Consider the following 25,846-nt stretch of genomic DNA (forward strand, 5'->3'; position numbering starts at 1 on the left):
CACTGTTAAAACCTAAGTGGGTGTGATTCAGATATTTAGCACTTCAATACCCTCCCCACCCTCATGACCCAAACATGCTCATCCTTTGGGGTTACAATTCTCCCCATTGTTTGATAAATATGAGCCAAGGGCACCAGCAGATAACCCCCCCATGCTTATTAAAATCAGTACTATGGAATCTTTCATGTCCATCCAAGAGAACAGACAAGACCTCAATTTAACACCTTAACCAACAGCAAACGCATCCAACAGTGCAGTGCTCCCTCAGTATTGCACTGGAATTGAGCCTAGATTTTTGAGCTCAAGTCTCTTAAGTGAAAATTGTACCCACAACGCTACAGATGCCACCTGACCTACTGAGTATTCCCAGCATTTCTGTTTAACATGAGGTGTTGTTATGACACAGCAGTTGGTAAAGGCTGAGTTGTTTAAATCCCAGTGGGAAACTTGAACAACTGTCATAATCTATATTTTCAATTGGTATGTTTGAGATGCAGCTCTGAGTTCAGGAATAAGACCACCAAGCCTCAAGAGGTTTTTTGTATAAACTAAATTAAACATTTATTAATTTAAGAAGAAATTAAACACATTCACATGTCTACAAATTACTATCACAATAACTTTTAAACAAATCACCAAATTGATCACTCCCAGGTAAATTTTCACCAAGGCAACAATAGCCCATAGACTTTATACAGACACTAAGCAAAGCACATTTGACCATACAAATTCAAAATGAGGTCCCTTGCAATTTGGTTCCTTTGCAGACACAGTTGTAGGGCTTACAGGCTGCTTAGATCTTATATGCCTCTGACCTGCACACACAAACTCCTCTCGGGTCAGACCTAGTTTCCCCTTTTAATGTAAATTCTCATCGTATCACTAGGTCTTTGAACTCCATCTCTTCTAACAATCAAACCCCTTTCAAAGCACCCATTCCATTAGTAATATAAACACATTGCTTGGTGTCTCCTAGCTAGGTGCAAGATTTTACTCCCTTCTTTTGAATGGTTTATTCAACAAATGTAAATGTACTCTTAACCTTCTAGTCTTACGTTTCTCTAATTAACATCTCAAACTATTATATGTCAAAGCACCCAGACTAGCTGGCTTTAATCTAATTAAGCCCTCCCCCACCCCACCCCAAAACACACACACACACACAGACCCTACTACAAGTCCAATTTCAAAATAATTTCCAATAACATTATATACATTAATATCTTCATGACAGTGTGATACCACAATTGGACAGTGCTTGCTGAACAATCCTGAGTGTGCTAGGAATTTGACTGACATCCAATTTAAGATTATCGGTCAGGCTCACAATGTAGCTCACTTACACTTGCTAGAAGCTACATATATTTCATACGCAGGGACCTGTCCTCTGCAGGCAAAAGGAACATGTCCAGGCCATTGCACCTTTTTTGAATTAAACAAAGCACAGGGGACAATAGCTCCCGAGTGAGAACTCCAAATTGACTAATCAGAGTTGACTTATCAGTCATTCAGCACATTTTTCTCATGCAGTATAAATTGTTGCTTCCTTTGAAATTTAGCATTCTTGCATCTGTCCTGATGAGTGCATGATGTAAAGCTTTGACAACATGTCTCATTTTTTCAACAATACTCGTTTTCTGTTTTCTTTCTGTAGTGGCCAATGTTTGATTGATTCTTATATCAATAGGTGAGTTGACAGCAAGTTCATCAAATGTGATTTTTAACGTTTAAACTTAGGAGGTAGACCTCATCTATTGCCCATCCCTGTTGCCCTAAGAAGATGGCGGTAAGCCTACTCATTGAACTGCCAAAAGTCTTGTGGCATTCCCAAATGGTGTCGGACAGGGAACCCGATGATCCAAACAATTTCCATGAGCTTCAGAGAAGACATAGCGAAAATACACAAATTATTCCATGGAGAATGGGCCAAGTGAGTAATAAAAAAATCCTTGAGATGTACAGTTTAGAGAGACAATACTTAAAGGAGCAAAGGGCTGGAAATCTGAACTCTAGGCAGAAAATTCTAGAAATGCTCAGTAGGTCAACCAGCAGCTGTGAAGAGAGTCTGTGCGACATGCTGAGTATTTCCAGCATTCCTGTTTCTATTAACGATTAAAGGGTGGTGGGGAGGGTGCGGTGTTAATCATATAAAATATTAAATGACTTGGATACGTTAAATAAGACATGATACAACGTGGCCAAATTACCTCAGTGGTAGCCACAGGAGGAGGCCAGCGAAATCGCTTAGAGAAGGCCTGGAGCATGGATATGACAGAATGTGACAGAAAGCCCTCTGCGTGTGTGTGTCGTGGTGGGGGGGAGTGTGGGTGGTGAAGGAGGGGGAAGGGGTGAATGTTCAGGCCTCAGTGGTGGACTTTCCTGAACTAGGATTTCTAGTTTGGCCTTTGTGAGGGACGAAGTCTCCACTCTCCCCCCAATGAAGTCGGATTGGGACAGTTATATTGCAAAAGGGATAAAACATCAAGAAGCCAATTACTTTTATCCTCATTGATTTCCTTCTAGATTTGTGTCAGCATGGTGGCCTGGATGGTTACAGGGATTTGAGAAGGGAGCGCGGTGATGGGTGGGGGAGTGGAAGCAGTAAGCTGGCGAGTTTGGTGATACGGAGGACCTGTCAAATTTAATGGCAGGACCTCATTGTGATTTTTGTATTCCATTTCCCAGCCAGCTGCAGAAGGCGGGGATCGGAGACTATCGGGAAGAGGGTCTCCGATAATCGGGAAAGATCAGGGTTTGATGGGGTTGGGGGTGGCAAGCAGAAGGAAGGGAGAAAGAGGAAGTGTTAGGGAAATGGTAGATCTTAGCCCAGAAATTAAAGTGAGGAAAAGATCAGGGGTTTGGGGGCAGAGGGTGCGATCTCAGCAATGGGAAGAGGCCGCTACCAGCAGAATGTTTGCTTGACGAGCCAGGGGCAAGTAGCCCTGGATCTCCCAACCCACAAGCAGTGCTGCAAAAAGCACCAACCTGCTTGAACCTGGCTGCTCCTGTCCTCATTTTGCTGCTGGATTTCCAGAGACCTGGGAAACGCAGCAGCCATTACATTTAAATCAGGCTGCCAATTGTACTTTGGGAAGCTGGGTTTAAATATAATGATGAGGAATTCCACTTCTGCGGGACAGGATGTGGACGTGCCATGCAACCCACCACCACACAAATGGGGGCACGCACGTACATGGCTGGTTGGCATCTTGTTTCACCAGTTTCTTTTTATTTCTAACGCCTTTCTGACCCTATGCCAACCATCATGACCCCACAATAATAGCAGAATCAAAGACAACGTATTTCCCAACTTCACCCTTTAGTCATCAGATCAGCCCCATAATCAAGCGGATAACCTTGCTCTGCATCACCAATTGTTCATTAAAATCTGTCAGAACACTTGGAAGCACTTCGACTTGACAAACATAATGACAAGTAGACTCTCAAAACACACTCTCATCACACCTGGCCTTTTTTTTTGCCCCTTACACTTAGAAACTTAAGGCTGGAAATTCATCTCGGACTACACCGCCTGTTTTGCACCATCACATGAGCCAAATATCTGGCTCTTGTACTCTGCATCTCATTTATTATTTTCTCTCTATTCTGAGAGGAAGGAAACACTTCAAGTTTCCTTTGCGCCTTTTGATAGATGCACTTGGACACCAAACTTCATTCATCAGAACAAAGGAGCTGTTGACAAATTTCCAAAAATAGGAAATAACAAAATAAACAAGTAATGTGTACTGTGACCATAAAAATCCAAAGAAGTCACTCCAAAATAAAGAAAAAAAAATCCTGAATTAGAAACATTCTCAATTACACATATACATTTATTAATGCTGCTTCTGTTCATCTGCAATTAATTTTTGATGGGGTCCTTTAACAGGCATTAAGACTCTACTTTGTGTATTAAAGGGATTGGTGTCTGTTTTAGGAATGAGCGTGGGCTGGTAAAAGTTACGGCCTCACAAATTTAGCGGCAAGAACATCATTCTTGCATTTCTAGGGCAACTTTCGCAATCTCAATGATTACATTGTGTGGTGGATGGACAGACAAGTGGCAGGTGATGTTCAATGCAGAGAAGTGTGAGGTGATTAATTTTAGCAGAAAAAATATGGCGAGACAGTATAAAATAAAGGGAGAGCCTCTAAAGGAGGTGCTGCAACAGAGGGACCTTGGTGTATATGTACATGGGTCATTGAAGATGGCAGGGCATGTTGCGAGAGCAGTTAATAAAAATATAGTATCTTAGGCTTTATTAATAGGGACATTGAGTACAAGAGTAAGGAGGTCATGTTGAACTTATAAAAGACACTAGTTAGGCCTCATCTGGAGTACGGCATCCAGTTCTGGATGCCATACTTGAGGAAGGATGTAAAAGCTTTGGAGAGAGTACAGAGGATATTCACAAGAATGACTCCTGGGTTATAGAGCTGTAGCTATGAGGATAGATTGGAGAAGTTGGGACTCTTTTCCTTGGAGAAAAGACAGCTGAGAGGAGACTTGATAGAGGCATTCAAGATCCTGAGGGACAGGGTAAATAGAGAGAAACTGTTCCCACACAAGAGAACATCAAGAACTATAGAGCACAAATTCAAAATAATTGGCAAAAGGAGTAAATGTGATGTGAGGAAAAATGGTTTCACCCAGAAGGTGGTTGGAGTCTGGAATGAACTTCCTGAAAGGGTGGTGAAGGTAGTTTTGATCAAGGTATTCAAAAGGGAATTGGATTGCTACCTGAAGAGAGAGAATGTGCAAGGCTACAGGGATAAGACAGAGGAGTGGGACTAGGTGGAATGCTCTTTCAGAGAGCCAGTGCACACTCAATAGGCCGAATGGCTTCCTTCTGCACTGTAAATATTGGCTTTACACCCAATGAAGACATTTTGGAGTGTAATCATTGTTGAAATTGCCAGCCAATTGTGCACAGCAAGGTCTCACAAATCAGCAACATGACAATGTTCTTCGAGCCTGCTCTGCCATTCATTATGATCATGGCTGATCATCCATCTCAATAGCCTGCTCCTGCTTTCTCCCCATACCCTTGATCCCTTTTGCCCCAAGAGCTATATCTAACTCCTTCTTGAAAACATACAATGTTTTGGCCTCAACTACTTTCTGTGGTAACGACTTCCACAGGCTCACCACTCTCTGGGTGAAGAAATTTCTTCTCATCTCAGTCCTAAATGGTCTACCCTGTATCCTCAAACTGTGACCCCTGGTTCTAGACTCCCCCACCATCAGGAATATCCTTCCTGCATCTACCCTGTCTAGCCCTGTTAGAATTTTATAGGTTTCTATGGGATCCCCCCTCATTCTTCTGAACTCCAGCGAATATAATCCTAATCGTCTCAATCTCCCTTCATATGTCAGTCCCCCCATCCCAGGAATCAGTCTGGTAAACCTTTGCTGCACTCCCTCTCTAGCAAGAACATCCTTCCTCAGATAAGGGGACCAAAACTGCACACAATATTCCAGGTGTGGTCTCACCAAGGCCCTGTATAATTGCAGCAAGACATCCCTGCTCCTGTACTCGAATCCTCTCGCTATGAAGGCCAACATACCATTTGCCTTCTATACCGCCTGCTGCACCTGCATGCTTACCTTCAGCGACTGGTGTACGAGGATGCCCAGGTCTCGTTGCACATTCCCCTCTCTCAATTTATAGCCATTCAGATAATAATCTGCCTTACTGTTTTTGCTACCAAAGTGGATAACCTCACATTTATCTGCATTATACTGCATCTGCCATGCATTTGCCCACTCCCTCAGCTTGTCCAAATCACACTGAAGCATCTCTGCATCCTCCTCACAGCTCACCCTCCCACCCAGCTTTGTGTCATCTGCAAATTTGGAGAAATGGGATTTTTTACATCCACCCGAGCAGTCAAATGGGGCCTTGGTTTAACGTCTCATCCTCTGACAGTGCAGCACTTCCTTGATACAATGTGGAAGTGTCAGCCTAGACTTTTGTGCTTAACCCCAGAGTGGGACTTGAACCCAGAACATTGTGACGCAGATGCAGGAGTGCCAACAACTGATCCACATCTGACACCCATAGGCTGGAATTTTCCGGCCCCTCCCGCCGGAAGGGAATCATCCGGTCCCGCTGAAGTAAATGGTCATTGGAATGGCTTGCCGGATTTGCTGGCCCCACCCCCACCACTGGAAAACTCACCTTATAGTTATTGTCCATGGACACAGCATAACTTGCTCCTTTTGTTTGAAAGAGCACCATAGGATCGTTTACATGGGGAGGCCAGACTGGGCTCCAGTTTAATGTCCGATTAGAAATATGTACACTGACTGTACAGCACTCCCCCAGTACAGCAGCGGAATGTCAACCAAGGTTTTGCTATGGGACACAAGCCCATAACTCGGAGGTGAGAGCTAAATCGGTACAGTTAAATCAGGATTTTTTTTGCCCGGTTTACAGCTGAAAATTGGGTGTATTGCATTCTAATTTCTACCCCACAGACTTTAAATCTGGTGCTAATGCCTCCTAATTGCTGAAACAGTACATTGCCATGGCCAACACATACCAGCCATCACCATCACCATCACAATGTGACTACCGTCTCTGTTGCACATCAACACAAAAGAAATAGGACAGGGGGTCAGCTGTATGGCCCCTCAAACAATGATATCATGGCTGACCTTTGCCCTCAACTCACTTTCTCGCCCAATTGCCACATCCCTTGAATCCTTTGAAATCCAAAATTCTATTGATCTCAGTCTTGAATACACTCAACGACCGAGCATCTCCAGCTCACTGGGGCAGAGAGCTTCAAAGATTCGCCCATCTCTGAGTGAAGTAATTTCTCATCTCCAAAATGGCCAGCCCTCTTATCCTGAAGAATGTCCCCTAATTCTAGACTCTCCGGCCAGGGGAAACAGTCTCTCAGCATTGACTCTGCTAAAACCTGTCAGAGTGGTATATGTTTCAGTAAGATCACCTCTCATTCTTCTCAACTCCAACGAGCTAAGACATTTTGCTGGCAAGAGGGTCGAGGATTAGGGGGCATAGCTCATTCTACTCAATATCTCCTTATAGGGCAACCCAGGTTGACATGCCAGAGCCTCTTTAGCAGTTACTAGTTTACTCCACATGACAACTGAGGCCTAGCTGTGGGTGGACAGTATTTATATTTAGGCTTAATTTCATTCCTTAGATCCAACAAGATTGGGAAACAGCTTGTATAAGCCAAGGGAAATCCATGTGCAATGCGATGTAAATCATATAAAGATGATAAGCATACCTATTGTCACACTATCCGGACTAACAACTCCTTAACATGTCCAATTTCCTTTACTGGCATTTCTAAATTGCCAAACATTACAATGCATATCTTTATTAGGAGTTCATACAGTGAGCTCCCATGCAGTTGTGAACAGTGCACCATTCAATATTTTATGCTAGACATGATTGCCAACGATTCAGTGTTTTAATCAACATCTGGGCTTGAACAAAGAATGCATTTAAAAGAAGCCAATCAAATAATTAACAAAGACATTTAAACAGTTCCTCTTTACTAAAAAGCGGACTCAAACACTTCAGTCACTGCTCTACAATTGTCAAAAACATCTTGTTCTTCTGGTCCTATAGCATTATGAATATTTACTGCATTTAAGCCTCAGTCTCCTTCAAAAAAATCGCTTCAATGATTTACCATAAGCTTTTTTGTTTCTTATAAGGGGTCATTCATTAGGCGGAACCTTGTGCTCTCATCTTGTGCGAGCTTGGAGGTGGGAAGGCCGTGTGATTAGGTGGGATGGTGACGTACAGGAATCTTGCTGCCTTCCCGCCTCCACCCCAATTAAGTTCTGGGTGGGAAGGCCCATGGTCGACCTTCCCACCCCACCGCCATTTGAGGCCCATAAGTGGCCAATTAAGGGCCTCATCCCAACGCTGCTGGTATAACCCAGCTGTAGGTGGGCCTGTTGCCATGCGGCATGCATGCCAGATGAACCTGTGCAGGCTGCTTGTCAGTTCCAGGGGTTTGCGGGGTGGGGTGGAATGGGTCACTTGATCAAAGGCGCTCCATGTCTGATCGAGAGGCTCGATATTGGGAAAGGGGAGCCTGTTGAGAGCCAGCCCACTGTGCCCTTGCTGCTAAACCCCTTCCCCCCACATTACTTACCTGCGGCCTGGGTTGCTCCTCCAGCCTGGGACTCCGGTGTCCTTCCGGCAGCAGCCACGGTCTCTCCTGTAGCACTGCCGGACTCTGACTGACCTGCAGCTCTCAGTAGGTAAGTTTTATGTCTTGGGTAAATGAGTTCGTTGGCCAACCGAACTCTAACTGCACGCCTTCCCATGTTCTCATCAATTGCTGCTCGCAACCAATAACAGGGAGAGACTGATGTAAGAATAAACAGTGAATGGTTCATTGAGACATAGGCCCGAATTTTTTCCTCGTCGGGCGGGCTCGGCAGGAGTGGGCGGGGACGGTCGGGAAGCCGACTGCCGCCTGCAATCGGCTCCGCTCCGCGATTTCACATGGGTGGGACAATTAAGGCCCATCCTGCATGGATCGCGAGCCTCTGTGTGGGCAGGGCAAGGAGGGAGAATGGGCCTGGCACACAGTTCACACATGCCCACAAAGGAGCGTTTCAATCTCCCTGAGGCACGGAGCTGCCTCAAGGAGGTTGAAACAATTTTTTAAAAAACTAATGAAGACATTAAAAATTTTTCAAAGCGCGTCCCCTCATGTGACTCTGACATGGTTTTAATTCAAAAATAAAATTTTTAGTCAATGTTTATTTGCTTTAGGAAACCTCATCCCGCTCGTGGATGAGGTTTCCTAAAAAATGTAAAGGCCACTTGGCCTTTTCACCTGCCCGCCAACTGTAAGGTTGGACGGGCAGCGTTAATTTGATTTTAATTGCCTTGAAAATGGCCTTAATAGGCCTTTCAATTATCGGCGGGTACGCAGCCAACTCCGGCGCATGTCCACCAAATGAAATATTGCGCGAGTGCGTGATGACATCAGGATGCACACCTGATGTCATCGCGTATCAAATTACCCTCAGGCGTGTTGGGCATGCGCCCGCACGTCGAACTTAAAATTCTGTCCATAGGGCAGAGCACCAGATCATACGTGCTCACTCAGAAACCTCCAGAACTAGACTTAACGTTCCCAGTTGCCCACGCTGTACAGTGATTTGTCAGTGCTGTCACATGATCAATACACTTGCATTCTCTTAAAAGGATAGGGTACCTCACTTTACCACAGTAAGACTTCCAAGCTCCCCCGCGGTCTTGATTCCAGGGGAAGGCCCACCACTGGCCTCACCATTGCCTGATTGCCTTGTGTTTCAGCTGGTCTTCCAGAAAAGAGGCAGCGCGGGTCCCTCGCTAGCTCTCCAGCCGGCAGGAGAGACCCCCGACACCTCGACAAGATTCTGTCCATCCTCAGCAATTTCTGCGTCAAATATTGCATAATCCAAATTGAAGAATGAAGTTTCTTGCTTTCTGGCCCAATAATGTGCTCCAACCCCAACAGTGACAGAAATGGAAACAGATTTTACAATAATTTCCGAGAGGGAACCGAATATGTGCTTCAAGAGGAGAAAACTGCAGAGTTATGGGAAAATGGCAAGAGAAAGGAACAAATGGGATAGCTCTTTCAAAGAGCCGTTGCAGGCACTGTGAACCAAATGGTCCCATTCTGTGCTGTACCATTCTATGACTCTCATTCCATGATAATATCTCTTACATGTAGAGTGTGAATGTTTTACATCTAAATACTAGTTCAATGTGTGGGGTTGTTAGTTTGGTATTAATGGTAAACATTGAGCAGTTTTATATTGCGCAGTCATACAAAATAGTAGATTGACTAATATTTGCTGAATTTGTCTCACCTTTGGCCCTGGCAGCTGGCAAAGGAAGAAGCCTACATATGTTCGTGCCCAATTTAAAAGCAAGCCTGAGAAGTGAAGAGTGTCTGACTCATTGTGCCAACCAGTCTGCTTGCAAAACCCGCTTTCACAGCCATATCTCCTTTCTCAGTGACTGTCTCCGTCTCCGACTCACCCCACGTGGATTTCAACTGAAATTCCATCCCTCTTGTTTCGAACCCACCCAGGATTACAGGTATCTCCGGGACATAAAACGTTTCTCGGACTGCTGTTCCCGTCGCATTCTGAGATCCACACTCAGTGCCATGCGCCGCCATATGAACACACTCGACCTCTCCCTCCAGCAGCACCGCCGCACCCTTTTTCAAAGCTGCGCGTGCCCCCAGTTTCATTTTATTCTTCGCCTCATCCGTCGCCTCAACAAGAAACTTTTTCTCTTTCTCTCAAGTGCTAAGGAATGCAAGCTCCAACAACTCATCGACTCCAACACCCATCTGGGACCCTCCACCCCTGCTTGTCCCTCGGTCCTCACCCCATCTTCCAATCCCAGCCCCAGCCGCGTATTCACTATACCCCCTGACCTTCCCCTCTCCGATGCTGAACGTTCAGTGCTCAGCAAAGGACTTAGTTTCATACCATTACGCCCTCACCTCAATGAATTTCGGGTTCGGCATGATGCTGAACTCTTCTTCCGCCGTCTTCGTCTCCGTGCTCACTTCTTTGGGCAGGAGTCCTCTCCCCGTTCAACGGATCCTTTTACCCACCTCCAATATTCTCCCTCCACCTTGACCCCTCCCTCTGGATTCTTACCTTCTCTTCATCTTTTCATTGAGAACTGTCGGCGTGACATTAGCCGTCTCAATTTCTCTGCTCCTCTCACCCATTCTAATCTGTCTCTCTCTGAACTCACTGCACTCCGTTCTCTCAGGTCCAACCCCAACATTGTCATCAAACCCGCTGACAAGGGTGGTACTGTTGTTGTCTGGCGCATTGACCTCTACCTCGCGGAGGCTGAGCGTCAACTCGCAGACGTTTCCTCCTACCTCTCCCTGGACCATGACCCCACCACAGAACATCAAGCCATTGTTTCCAGGACTGTCACTGACCTCATCTCCTCTGGAGGTCTTCCTCCCACAGCTTCCAACTTGATAGTCGCCCAACCTCGGACGGCCCGCTTCTACCTCCTACCCAAAATCCACAAACAGAACTGTCCTGGCAGACCGATCGTGTCAGCCTGTTCCTGCCCCACGGAACTCATTTCTCGTTATCTTGACTCTCTTCTCTCTCCCCTTGTCCAGTCCCTTCCCACCTACATCCATGATTCCTCTGACACCTTACGTCACATCAACAATTTCCAGTTTCCTGGCCCCAACCGCTTCCTCTTCACCATGGATGTCCAATCCCTCTACACCTCCATCCCCCACCAGGATGGTCTGAGGGCCCTTAGCTTCTTCCTTGAACAGAGGCCCCAACAATCCCCATCCACCACTACTCTCCTCCGTCTGGCTGAACTTGTTCTCACACTGAACAATTTCTCCTTTAACTCCTCTCACTTCCTCCATATAAAAGGTGTGGCTATGGGTACCCGCATGGGCCCCAGCTATGCCTGTCTCTTTATGTGGTATGTGGAACATTCCTTGTTCCAGTCCTACTCCGGCCCCCTCCCACAACTCTTTCTCCGGTACATCGATGATTACTTCGGTGCTGCTTCATGCTCTCGTCGGGACCTGGAAAAATTTATTAATTTTGCTTCCAATCTCCACCCCTCCATCATCTTCACATGGTCCATCTCTGACACTTCTCTTCCCTTCCTTGACCTCTCTGTCTCAATTTCTGATGATAGACTGTCCACCAATATCCACTACAAGCCTACCGACTCCCACAGCTACCTCGACTACAGCTCCTCACACCCCGCTTCCTGTAAAGACTCCATCCCATTCTCTCAGTTCCTTCGCCTCCGTCGCATCTCCTCTGCTCCTCTGACATGTCCTCCTTCTTCCTTAACCGAGGTTTTCCATCCACGGTCGTTGACAGGGCCCTCAACCGTGTCCGGCCCATATCCCGCGCATCCTCCCTCACGCCTTCTCCTCCTTCCCAGAAACATGATAGGGTCCCCCTTGTCCTCACTTATCACCCCACCAGCCTCCGCATTCAAAGGATCATCCTCCGCCATTTCCGCCAACTCCAGCATGATGCCACCACCAAACACTTCTTCCCTTCACCCCCCTTGACGGCATTCCATAGGGATCGTTCCCTCCGGGACACCCTGGTCCACTCCTCCATCACCCCCTACTCCTCAACCCCCACTTATGGCACCTCCCCATGCCCACGCAGAAGATGCAACACCTGCCCCTTCACTTCCTCTCTCCTCACCGTCCAAGGGCCCAAACACTCCTTTCAAGTGAAGCAGCATTTCACTTGCATTTCCCCTAACTTAGTCTACTGCATTCGTTGCTCCCAATGCGGTCTCCTCTACATTGGAGAGACCAAACGCAAACTGGGCGACCGTTTTGCGGAACACCTGCGGTCTGTCCGCAAGAAAGACCCAAACCTCCCTGTCGCTTGCCATTTTAACACTCCACCCTGTTCTCTTGCCAACATGTCTGTCCTTGGCTTGCTGCATTGTTCCAGTGAAGCCCAACGCAAACTGGAGGAACAGCACCTCATCTTCCGACTAGGCACTTTACAGCCCTCCGGGCTGAATATTGAATTCAACAACTTTAGATCTTAAACTCCCCCTCCCCCCATCCCCACCCCATTTCTTTCCCCCCCCCCCCGCTTTTTTTTCAATAATTTATATAGATTCTTCTTTCCCCACCTATTTCCATCATTTTTAAATCTAAAACTAAAACCTCTAGTCTTTCCACCCCACCCCCACTAGAGCTGTACTTTGAATATCCTGTCTTCCATTCTTAATTAGCACTTTTCTCAGACAAAGACCACCACCTTCAACACCTCTTTGACCCTTTTGTCTGTGACATCTTTTGATTATCTGCTCATCTCCACAATCAGCACACCACACCCTCAATGTGTCTCTTCCCCACCCCCCCCCCCCACCACCCACCTTAAACCAATTTATATTTCTCCTTTCTTCTAACTATGCTCCAGTTCTGCCGAAGGGCCATGAAGGCTCGAAACGTTAACTGATTTCTTCTCCACCGATGCTGCCAGACTTGCTGAGTTTTTCCAGGTAATTCTGTTTTTGTTTTGGATTTCCAGCATCCGCAGTAGCTTTTAGCTGTTTGTTTTTATGCTTGCAGGGTGCTTTTCCCACAATTATGTAAATAAAAACACAGAAGGAGAGCCAGGTATCAGTGGGTAGCACTCTCACCTGAGTCCGGGAGGTTATGGGCTCAAGTTTCAATCCAGCAGCTTAAGCACAATTCCTAGGCTCACACTTTGAGTGCAGTACTGAGGGAGTGCTGCACTGTCGGAAATGCTATCTTTCAGGTTAGACATCAAACCGCGGCACTGTCTGCCCTTGTGGGGTAATTTAAAGATCCCATGGTACTCCTTTGAAAAAGAGCAGGGGAATTCTCCTTGGTGTCCTGGTCAATATTCATCACTCTACTAAGACCAGTAAAACAAATTATTTGCTCATTTATCACATTGCTGTGTGTGGGAGCATGCTGTATATGTTTCTGACATTGCTGCACTGATGGCATCGCAAGAAATATTCAACTGACTGTAAAGTGCTTTACAGAGGCATATTTTCAGCAAAGGAGATGGTGGTGTAGTGATAATGTCACTGGGCCGGTGATTTAGGCTATTGCTCTAAGGACATGGGTTCAAATCCAATAATAGCAGTTAATGAAATTTAAATTCAATGGGTGGAATTGTCCCAGATTTGCACAAAGCATGGTAGCAGCTAGGAAAATATTATTTTACTGTCAGCCGCAATGGTGGGTTTTCGCACCGTATCCTCCCATTAATCGTATCCTGTCTCATTAATTATGCAGCCACAAGAAATATGCCGTCTTGCTGGCGGGCAGCCTCCGATTTGCCCACCATGCCATTACCTCACTGCTTTCTTACTCTGGGTGCTATATTTAAACTGTAGCCGTGCACACACTTCTCAATGCTTGCAGCCCAGGACAGCTACAGTGAAGACATGGCCCCAAACGCCAAGAAGACTGCAGTCCCCTAATTCACTGACACATCCCTGGGGTGCCTTCTGGATGCTGTGGAGGCCCGCTGCGATGTCCTCTACCCTCGCTCTAGCCGCAGGGGGCCGATCAGCCTCACCGCTCCGGTTTGGGAGGCGGTTGCAGAGGTGGTCAGTGCCAATGCTGCACATAAGGATTCGGCCATCCAGTGCAGAAAGAGGATGAATGATCTCATCCGTGCCGTCAGGGTAACTCAGCCATCTCATCACTTTAAACTCACACACTCACAAACCCATCACACACTCACTGACATCTCACTCACTGCCAGCTCAAGGGACATCACCGTTCACTCTCTCGCACACACCCTCACATCTCCATCTGGCCTGATCTCCTCTGGAGACTGCCTCCTCAGCAATGACCATCTTGAAGCTACTTGCACAGATCAACTTGTGTCCCCACACACACCCTGGGACACCCCCTTCCCCAGCAATGCCCTAGACCGGCAGCCTCTTCCCTTGTCTGAGGCTACTTCTCGCCCTTCCCCAAGCAAGCCCTAGCCCGACAGACACTGAAAAGCCATCCCCGCCTTACGCCTGGCCTGGTAGGTAGAGACCTGCTCGTGAGCCCCCCTAAGAAATGATGTGGTGCTGCCGGCAAAGCCTGGCACTGATGATTTTGGATGCTGCCTGAAGCAAGGTAGGCAAACAAACCTCGAAGTCCTGAGCGAAGTGCAGCTCGTCAGCAGCGTGTCGTTTCTGTACAGTGTGAACACATCGACGTGGTGCCCGGATGATCCAGCATGGGGGAGGATGATTCCGGCAAGCAAGGTTTATAATGAGATGCTAAAGTATTGAAATTAGGTTCCCAAAGTGTGGTGGCGGGAAACATGGCCTGCCATTGACGGGTGGAGCGGACGATCGCAAACTGGTTTCACGGCAGCGTGAAACCGATTTTTGGCCTTCTCGCCACATTGTCCCGCCTGCCATGATGCCCAACACCAACGTGGACTGAAAATTCTAGCCAATGAGTTTATAAACCTGGAATTGAAAGCTAGTCTCAGTTAGAGCAGCCATGAAACAATCATTGATTGTCATAAAAACCTACCTGGTTCACTAATGTCCTTCAGGGAAGGAAACCTGCTGTCCTTTCCCGGTCTGGCCTGCATGTGACTCCAGACCCACAGCCACGTGGTTGACTCGTAACTGCCCCTCTGAAATGGCTAAGTAAGCCACTCAGTTCAAGGGCAATTAGGGATGGGCAGCAATGCCCACCTCCCATCAAAGAATTTAAAACAAAATGTCCTGAGTGCTACCTTTAGTCAGATTTAGCAACAAAAAGGCAGTGTCTTTGAGGCAGTTTCCTAGTGAGCTCCTGCAGCCATAGAGAGCAAAGAGTTGAGATCAGCCTGTACTAGTATAGGTTCATAGCGATTGGCACTCTGTCTTACATACACCATGCTTTTTTTTCCCTCCACTGACTTCAATGAAAGAAAATCAGGCACGTTGAGAAATGTAGCTGCTGATTCATTACCAGCCCATTTTATATTCCTGTTGAGGGCCAATTTCACCACCATTATTCTTGTAAGATCTCAATGGTAAACTACTAAACAATTAAGCAGATTTTGTTCCAGCTGTAATGACTTTGTTGCTCCCTTAACCAACTGTGAAACTGTTACGTACTGTTTCATTAGTTCAAACTTGGAAGTGTTCCTGCCATATACCATCAGAAGTGTGCAGTCAACTTTCTCGAAGCATGTCTGTCTGGAAACAATTGCAGAATACTCTTCCATCATGAACTTTTAACCCTTGTCGATGTTTGACACACGGATCAGTTTGAATGGTTTATGTAGCATTTTTTGAAGAATTGTGCAATGTTGCTGAAAATGGAGGCATGTTCTCAAAGCTCCTCATCTTGTACTCACCAGGGCAGATGAATAAATGCCAAATTCCGTTTATATCCATGTGCATTCACAAAGATATCTTGAATTTTCAACAGTTTGCTCTTAATTTGCTTCAAGCGCAGTTTATACATTTAAAATACTCAATGGGAAACAACAGATTCGAATCCATTTTATTCCACGATGAGGAATTCAGAACTCATTATGAGTCAGATAGCAAGGCATACGTTTGGGGTGGTTTAACTTGCCCTGTGTTGTGGGCTAGCTATCGAAGATGCCGTCTTCTGCATGATTTGCAGCACTACCTTCCCGCTCAGGTGGATGTAAAAGATCCTGTGGCACTAGTTCGAAGGAGATCAGGAGAATTCTCCCCGATGTCCTGGTCAATATTTATCCCCTAATCAACATCACAAAAAAACACAGATTATCTGGTCACTATCACATTGCTGTTTGTGGGAACTTGCTGTGTTTTATTTAGCCACCACATTTCCTACGTTACGGCACTGACTGCACTTCAAAATGATTTCATGGCTGTAAAGCACTTTGTGACATCTGGTCGTTGAGAAAGGCGCTTTATAAATGCAAGTCTTTCTAAGTGTTTTAAATTTAATTTGAAGCATCATACCGCTGGAGAGACAGCCGCTTGCTGTGTAGCGGCCTTAAAACAACTGACAGAGCATTGTGAGTTCGGGACATCAATTAATGACATGTTAAGAGCCTGAGTGATAATGAGGATATTTCTGAACTTGTTCCTACTGGGGTGCCTAGTGGACAGATAACTCCTGAGAAGGAAGCCTCAGATAAACCATCCAAAGTCATAGAACTACAATGGTCGACACATTTGAAAAAGCCTCCTGAGAGACTGAATTTGTGAACAGTTTATTTATGTATATAGTTAATATATTGCAAAATGTACTTTCAAGTAAAGGGGGAGGGATGTGGTAATCTGAGGTGTATTACATCTTTCAGAGAAGGTGAGCAAATTGACCACGTGACTGTAAGATCCAATAGCTGTGTAGCGTAGGCTACCAGGTTAACGTTAGTCTAGAGTAGGGTCTGGTTGGAGAAGAACACATCATGTTAGTGCTCTGTTGTCTGTGTAAATAAATAACATGTGCTTCATTTCATATAGGTCTCCGCATCTGTAGTATATTGTAATCGACTCACCTGCCGACAGATAAATGTGCAACCAGTTAGCGAGCAAAATGATCCCATAGTAGAACATAACGGCCCTGTATCCATTGGGATATGTCTGAATAGCATTGTCATTGAAGTAAAAGCCGTCATTGCATTTAGTTTCTATGCCACTGAGTCTCTCCAGATGCAGCAGCAGTTTTCTTTTCCTGTGAAACAAAGAAACACAGGATGCAAGCAAGGGTATTATCATAGAATGATATAGCACTGAAAGAGGCTATTTGGCCCATCGAGTCTGTGTCAGCTCTTCCGAGAACAATCCAGCTCCCCACTCTTCAGCCATATCCTTGCAATTTTTTTCTCAATCAAGTAGTTAACCAATTTCCTTAATTTTAAATCTACCATTGAGTCTGTCTCCATGATTCAGGCTTTGTTGCTGCAATGATAATGTATGCCCAGTGCAGGAATGAGGAAGTGATGTGCTGTTCTATGATACATTAATGCGAAGCCCTGTCTGTTCTCGCAGGTGCATGTAAATGATTCTGCGATACTATTTCGAAGAAGAGCAGGGGAGTTCTCCCTGGTTTCCAAGCCAACATTCACCTCTCAACTTAATCACCAAAAAAATATCTGATCAGTTTCACGTTAGTAGTTGTGAAATTTTGCTGCACACAGATTGGCTGCAGTGGTTCCTACATACAACAACAGCCACTCTTCAAAAAAGAGTCCTTCATTGGCTGTAAAGCCCTTTGAGACGCCCTAGATTCATGTAAGGCACTATATGAATGCAAGTTCTTTCTCTATAAGGTGGCAGGTCTGGTCAAATCAGTGCCGGTTGAAGATGGAAAAAGTTAAGCAAACACTTCTGTGCATGAAGATAATCAATGAACGATCTTTTTCAGTTGCCAGTAAGCACACCTACTTTTACTAACCTATTATAATAGTTCAGAAATATCCTGATTATCACTCTTATGTGCTCAGCTCTTCCGCTGCCTGGAACCCTTCTTGCCCCGCTCTCACCTCAAGTATTCAAATGCCCTCCTGGTTGGCCTCCCACCTTCCAACCTCCATAACCTCCATTCCAGCAGGAGGCGATGGTGGTGTAGTGGTATTGTGTTAGTATTCCAGGGTAATGCACTGGGGACCCGTGTTTGAATCCCACCAGGGCAGATGGTGGAACTTGACTTCAATAAAAATCTGGAATTAAAGGTCTGATGATAACCACAAAAAAAAAAACCCTTTGCTGATTGTTGTAAAAACCCATCTGGTTCTTCCTGCTGTCTTTACCTGGTCTGGTCTGACTCCAGATCCACAGCACTGTGGTTGACTCTTAAATGCCCTCTAATATGCCACTCTGTTGTATCAAACCACTACAGAAAAGTTCCCTCCCTCACAGCACTGTGGGTGTACCTACACCATATGGCCTGCAAGCATTCAAGAAGGTGTCTCACCACCACATTCCCAAGGACAATTAGGGATCAGCCACACCCACATCCTGTGAAAGAATAAAACAAATCTCCTTATATGACTGGGTGTCAAATTTTTTCTGTTAATGCTGCTGTGAATGACCTTGGGATACTTTTATTACTTTAAAGGCGTTATATGAATGCAAGTTGTTGTGGGGGTCATTCACTTACAATTGTAATGGCAATTATAACAATAGCGTAGCACGAAACCATTCAAACAAACACGACTGACATCGGAAAGCCACTTATTAAAATGCGGATAGGCATTCTTTCAAGTACAAGGGAGATGACATTTACACTGTGCGACATAGTTGACAGGGACATTCATTATTAATGAAACAACATAAAAATAAAGTGCTGGTAATACTCAACAGGTCTGGCAGCATCTGTGGAGGGAGAAGCAGTGTTAACGTTTCAAGTCGAATATGACTCCTCTTCAGAGCTGAACGGTGGTAGAGATGTGATGAGTTGTATGCTGCTGAAAGTCGGGGGAGGGGAAGGAAGAACAAAAATGCAGGTCTGGGATTGGGTAGAGGATGGGAGAGATAAAATAACAAAGATGTCATGAGCAAAGAGCAAAAGGGGGTGGTAATAGTTATAGAACCATAGAACCACAGAAAAGTTACAGCACAGAAGGAGGCCATTCGGCCCATCTTGTCCATGCCAGCCCAAGGACACCCAGGTGCCCTTTCTAATCCCACCTTCCTGCACCCGGCCCATAGCCCTGCAGCTTACAGCACTTTAGGTGCAGATCCAGGTACTTTTTAAAAGAATTTAAAGTTTCTGCCTCTACCACCAACTTGGGCAACAAATTCCAGACACCCACTACCCTCTGCATAAAAAAGTTCTTCCTCATGGCCCCCTACACCCCCCTTATAATAAAGAAACAAAGCATTGGTCCAGAGTGAGTGTTAATAGTTGAATAAAGGCTGCTCTTTTCGTTTTATTTCGGATTTCCAGCATTTTTATTGTTTTGGTTTTATTTCAGTGATCTTCATTGCTTGCCTTCTTCTGCTCATCTCCCCAAGCCTGTCGATTGTAGATCTCCCATGTGGTTACTTCCTACATCTGCTGGACTCCCCGTGTAACAGTGGGCTGCCCTTCGTGCCCAGAGGACATTTTGTTCGAGCTATCCACAAAAACCTGAAAGGTCATCCTCCTCCTTGCTCTCTCAATCGTTTGATAGCTGCAGCATATCAGAACATCAAACAAAAAATCATTGTAGAGATACATTTCTGAGCTTGCTTTGATGGGTGGGAAAATTCCAGGTGTAGTTCATTGATCTGCTCTGCTGGTGAGAAGAGTGCAAACTCAGAAAAAAAGGCAAGTAAACTGGTATGTTGCTGTAAGTTAGTTAAAATGGGCATCTCACTATTCATCATTCTATACCCTACTTTTATTAATTGATAAACACATTGGTTTAACAAGTTTTATAAACTGAAACAGTGAATCATTGGAAAGTTTTAAGCTGTTGATACCTCTCAGCAGATATAAGAAACCTGTACACTCCTACAGTTGGAGAGGTTTTCCAGGAAATGATTCCATTCAATGTCAGGAATGAGCTCCAAGTCATTTCTACAGCCAAATAGATTTAACTGGACCAATTGGTTTGATTTTGATCGTTAGCCTTCAGATGGCACTTCCACTTTGGTAACCGTGGCAACATATTTCAACATAGAACCTCTGAAGTTGCCTTATCTGAGGCCTTATTGGGTTTGAAAGATGATATTATGTATTAAGGATACACCCTAGAGATTCATACAATGATACAGCACAGAAGGTGGCAATTCAGCCCATTGTGCCTGTGCTGTCTCTTTGAAAGAGCTATCCAATTGGTAGCATTCTGCTGCTCTTTCCCCAAATTTCTTTTCATTTGTATATTCAATTCCATTTGAAATGCTCATCTCCCTTCTTGACTTATTATTGAATCTGTTACCACTACCATTTCAGGCAGTGCATTGCAGATCACAACAACTCACTGCATAAAAATAAATTCTCCTTGTCTCCCCTATGGTCCTTCAGCCAATTACCTTAAATTTGATTCAGAATTTATTTTGATTCAAAATCAACTTAAAACATCAAGTCACATAGGTGTAAAACTGTCACTGGTATAAAACTTCTAGCCAACCATCACCCATCAAATTTCTAGTTATATTTCTGTAAAGGGCCGTTATACAGGGGAACACAGTGTAATTGTACAGCAATTAGTTTCACATCTGTATAAGAAAAGCAGCATGTCTTATTTGCAAAGCCCTGCGTTAGATAGAGCACAGAAACAGGCCATTTAGCCCAACTAGTCTATGCTGATGTTTATGCTCCACACTTGTCCCTTCCCATTCCATCCACCTCACCTCAGCTTTTCAGCTTGATTGTGCTTTTGATACATTATTAAACTAAACAACAACAGTTTCTGTTAGCTATGGAGACCATGGATGTCATAAAGAAAACCTTGGTGTTAATGACATTTTCAGGTAAAGGGCATTGTTTAATTAAGTACTTAGAGCGCTTATAAAGAGAAACTGGGTGCGGAGGAGCTAGGCAGGGAGGAGGACCTCCTTATTTGCATGTTCCTGGGGCCTGACCAAGTTGGCCATTAATCGGTCCAGGCAGCGGGCGTTCGAGGGGGTCGTCTGACCGGACTGTTTGCACCTCTTCCACGGCTATGTTCGCAACCAGGTGTCCTTGCAAAGGGAGCACGCGGTGTCCGCTGGAACTGTCGAGGCCTTCCATGCCCAATGGGCACCACGTGGACTGGGGTGCTTTATAGACCCCTTTGACCACATTTTGATTTAATGTTGATAAGTTTCCTTTAAATTTTGTCTTTGCTTTTGCAGTTTCCCTTTAAGGGGCTGCCTTTTACTTTATCCCTCATTTTGTTAATTTAGTCTATTTGATTTTGACTTTAAAGAATTATAAAGAGAAACTGGGTGCAGCGGGAGCTGGGCATGGAGGAGGGCCTCATTGTTAGCCTGCTCCTGGGGCCTGGCCAAGTTGGCCATTAACAGCTCCAGGCAGCAGGCAGTTGAGGGGGTCATCTGACCTGACTGTCTGCCCCCTCTTCCATGGCTACATTTGTGGCCGGGTATCCTTGGAGAGGGTACATTTGGTATCCACTGGCACACTTGTGGCCTTCCCCTGCCAGTGAGCACCACAGGGGTTGGAATGTTTCCTCAGCCCACAAAATGAATTTTTTAATTTGATTTTAATAAAGTTCCTTTAAAAAAAGTTCTCCTTTGTTACAGTTCCCCTTTATTATACAGTTCCACTTTAATTTGATTTGATCTGTTTATTTAACTTGACCTCTTCACCTGTTAAATTTAGCTACACTCAGAAGAGTATAAAGAAAGGCTGGGTGCAGAGGGAGGCAGGGAAGGCAGGCAAGGGGCGGGAGGGGGGCGAGGGCGGGTAGGGAACAGACCTACTTGTGTGCCTATTCCTGGGCCTGGCCAAGTTGGCCATTAACAGGCCCAGACAGTGGGCAGTCAAGGGGATCGTCCGGCCCAACTGTCTGCCTCTCTTCCGCAGCTATGTTGACGGCCGGGTGTCCTTGGAGAGGAAGCACGTGTGTCCACTGGCTTGCTTGAGGCCTTTCACGGCCGGTGGACACGTGGGGGCTAGAGTGCTTCATCAGCCCCAAATATGAAATTTTAATTTGACTTAATAAGGTTCTTTTAAATGTTTTTTCTCCTTTGTTACAGTTTCTCCCTTGTTACAGTTCCCCCTTTAAGGGGGTATCACTTTAACTTGATTTGATCCGTTTACTTAATTTGACTTGTTCACCTGTTACTTCACCAAATTAGTTAGCAATATACTCAAAAGAGGTGTAAAGAGAAACTTCCAGGACATGGGTTAGTAAGTAGAGAGCAGACATATGCAGTGCTGCATTCTGTAAATAAACCTATAGATATTATCCAAAAAAAGTGTAAAGAGAGACCGGGCCAGTGGGCACCTTGAGGCTGGAGTGCATCATCAGCCCCCAAAACAAAATTTTGATTTAATTTGGAAAGTTCCCTTTAAATTTTTCCTTAGTTATAGTGCCCCTTTAGGGCTGTCAATTTGTTTAAATCAGTTTATTTGATTAATTGTTCTTAGTTCATTGGTGTAAAAGAGTATAAGAGAGACTGCTGGGACACTGGGTCAATAGATAGGAGGCAGACATTTGTAATACTGCATTCTGTACAAAAAGGAACTATCAAGAAAAGTAATTTTATATTTTACTATCTGGCTTGGGATTCGTTTAACACTTGGATGATATACGAAACATCTTGATAAAGGTCAATACTTCATATTCAAGGGCTGGCCATACACTGCTTGTGAAAAATTGATGCAGTCAGGGCTCATAACATGCCTCAGAACAAAGAGGCAGGACTGAGAATAATAACCTCTACATTGAAAGCATTAGTTACAGCACTGAGAGCTAATTCCAGAGGGATAGAATTGAAAAGCAGTGAAATTATATTAAACCAGTTTAGAAGCAAAAAGTCATTTGGTAGTTCAGAATCTGAGTATTGCTAAAGAAAGGGGCAGGCTGCCGAATCTTTTTGTCTTGCACGCATCAGGACAGATTCACAAAAATACCAATTGTAAAGGGAACAACAATTTATACTGCATGAGAAGAGGGTGCTGATTGTTTGGCAAGTGGATTCTGATTGGTAGAGGTTAACTGCCAAGCTTTTGTTTAAACTCAAACAGCAGATTGACTCTGATTCAAGGCATTGTCAGTTAACTGTTCCCTAGTGCATTCTGCATGGCAATGCCTCTAGCAATCAGAGTCCACTTGCTTACTAATCTGCACTCTCTTCTCATGCAGTATAAATTGTTGTTCCCTTTACAATTGGTATTTTTGCGAATCTGTCCTGATGAGTGAAAGACGAAAAGCTTTGACAGCCTGTCTCTTTTTTCAGCAATGGTTTAGAAGCCTGGTTACTAGACCAGGGGTTCTCAACCAGGGCCCTCTACAGGTCTGCAAGAAGGTTTCAAGTGGTCCGCCAGTCAATTATAAACAATATATATTTACACCGAACAAGTGTGAGACTCATTTACCTGAAACAACTTCTGTAAACTCCACCTTCCAGTGGCATTGATTGGCCAATCCTGCCTCATTGAAGAGTTCCCGGGGAAGTGGATTGGCCGGAACACCTGTCCGAGTAACAGTGACGGGTTTCCTTTTAAGATGACTAAGATCAATCAAACACTCAGTGTTTGCAGGGCCTGAATTTTTTGAATGGCGGGGTTTCCCTTCCCACCATCCGAGGAGTTGGCGGGGAACCGAATGAACACCAAATGGCTGCAGGCATGACTTCCACCCCTCACTCGGGAGAAAGTCCCGCCTCAGGGAGCTATCAGCCAATTTGATTGGCCCGCAGCTCTCCGGTCCTTGCAGCGGCAAGAGCTGCAGTAGACTGAAGAGGAACTTCAGGAAGATGCCTGCAGCTAAGTCCCGGGACTGGAGGACAAGGTCATTTTAAGGGGTCCCAATTTGGGGAGGATAGGGAAGGCCAGGGGGGACGTGGGGTGCCAAGAGGGAGATCAGGGTGTCAAGGAGAGCCGTGGGCAAGGGAGGTCCAGCAGCCACTGGACCTTAGAAGGGGGGGGGGCAGTGCCCGCAGTCAGAAGGCTGTTTCTCACGGAGGCACTCCCCACCTTCTCTCCCGGGATCTAAGCCCATTCTTTCTCAGGCTTCCCCAAGGTTGGTAAATCCGTCCACTAGCTTAAAAAGTGAGGCTGGGCAGGAGACGGCCCTTAAGTGACCAATAATTGGCCACTTAAGGGCCTCAACTAGGGAAAGGGCAGAGGTCCCGCCTGAGACTTTGCCCTTTCCCAGCGTAAAATTGCTGCAAGGTGGGGGCAGGCGGGAATCCAGAGGGAATCCCACCCCACCAATTTCACGCTCCCCCACCTGCACCCCACCCCATGTCTAAAACCTGCCGACGGGGGAGCGTGAAATTCAGGCCCAGCTGCTCATTGAGAAACAGCATAATTTAAACAGAGATCTCAGAGAACAACCGGGGAAGGTTTAAAAAGAACAGTGGGGAGAATCTTTGAGAAATTCATGGGCATTTCAGTTCCATGGAAGTGAAGGGTTCAAATCTGCAGGAAGAGAGGGAGCAAAAAACGGGCTAATATTTCTGAAGGTGAGGGATTATATTGTGGACAACTTCACACAGTCACAGGATAATTGGTGATACCCACTGAAACGTTTGCAACTGATTTAAATCAATGGCTTTGTCTATTCTGGGGTGTTTCTGCAATTCTTACTGAACTAGCCTTCTCCAACACCGTTAGCAGAATCTCTGGAATGCCCCACAGTCTCCCCTTTAAGGAGAAGTGATGGTGTAATGGTAATTTCACTGGACTGGTAGTCCAGAGGCTCAGGGTAATGCTCTGGGGACCTGGGTTTGAATCCTGCCATGGCAATGGTGGAATTTGAATTCAATAAAAATTTGGAATTAAAAGTCTGATGATGACCACAAAACCATTGTTGTAAAAACCCATCTGGTTCACTAATGACCTTTAAGGAAGGAAATCTGCCATCCTTACCTGGTCTGGCCTACATGTGACTCCAGACCCACAGCAATGTGGTTGACCCTTAAATGCCCTAGGGATGGGCAATAAATGCTGGCCTAGTCAGTGACACCTAAATCCCATGAATGAACAAAAAAAAGAACAACTTGCATTTAGGTAATGCCTTTAAAATAGTCAAACACCCATGAGAATTATCAACAAAGTTCAACACTGAGCCTCATAAGGAGACTTCAGTAAAGATAACCAAAAGATAAATGAAGAGGTATGTTTTAAGGAGCATTTTAAAGGAGGGGAGAAAGGCATGGAAGCAGAGAGGTTTAGAGAGGGAACTCCAGAGGAATGGGACTAGCCAGCTAAGGGCCCCAGATGCCAATGGTGGAGCACTGGATATCCATCATGAGCAGCAAGAGGTCAGAATTGAAGGAGTGTAGCGATCTTGGAGGATGTTATAGATACAGAGGACAAGCCCATGGAGGGATATGTAAAAAAACACCAGCAATAGGTTTCGCGTTAAGTACGCAAAGCAAAAATAATAGATAAATATATTTCATTGCATAACTATTTTCATAGGGAAAGAATGCTTGTACTGTGTTACAGGGCTTGTAACACTGGATGGGAGCCTCCGAAGCAAAAAATGTTGAGAATTCCTGGGTTAAACCACATTCAGAGTCCTGTGAACAGTTCTGGTCTCTGTATTGTAAAAATAACACAGATGTAGATATTAAGGAGAAGATGCAAAAAATAATTATCAGAATGATACCAGAACTGAGAGATTATACCTATTAGGAAAAAAAATTGAGCAGATTGAGGCTCTTTGCTCTAGAAAAGTGAAGACTGAGAAGTGACCTGATGAAGG

The sequence above is a fragment of the Cetorhinus maximus genome, chromosome 2 (genome assembly GCF_964194155.1).
Source record: "Cetorhinus maximus chromosome 2, sCetMax3.hap1.1, whole genome shotgun sequence".
NCBI lineage: Eukaryota > Metazoa > Chordata > Chondrichthyes > Lamniformes > Cetorhinidae > Cetorhinus > Cetorhinus maximus.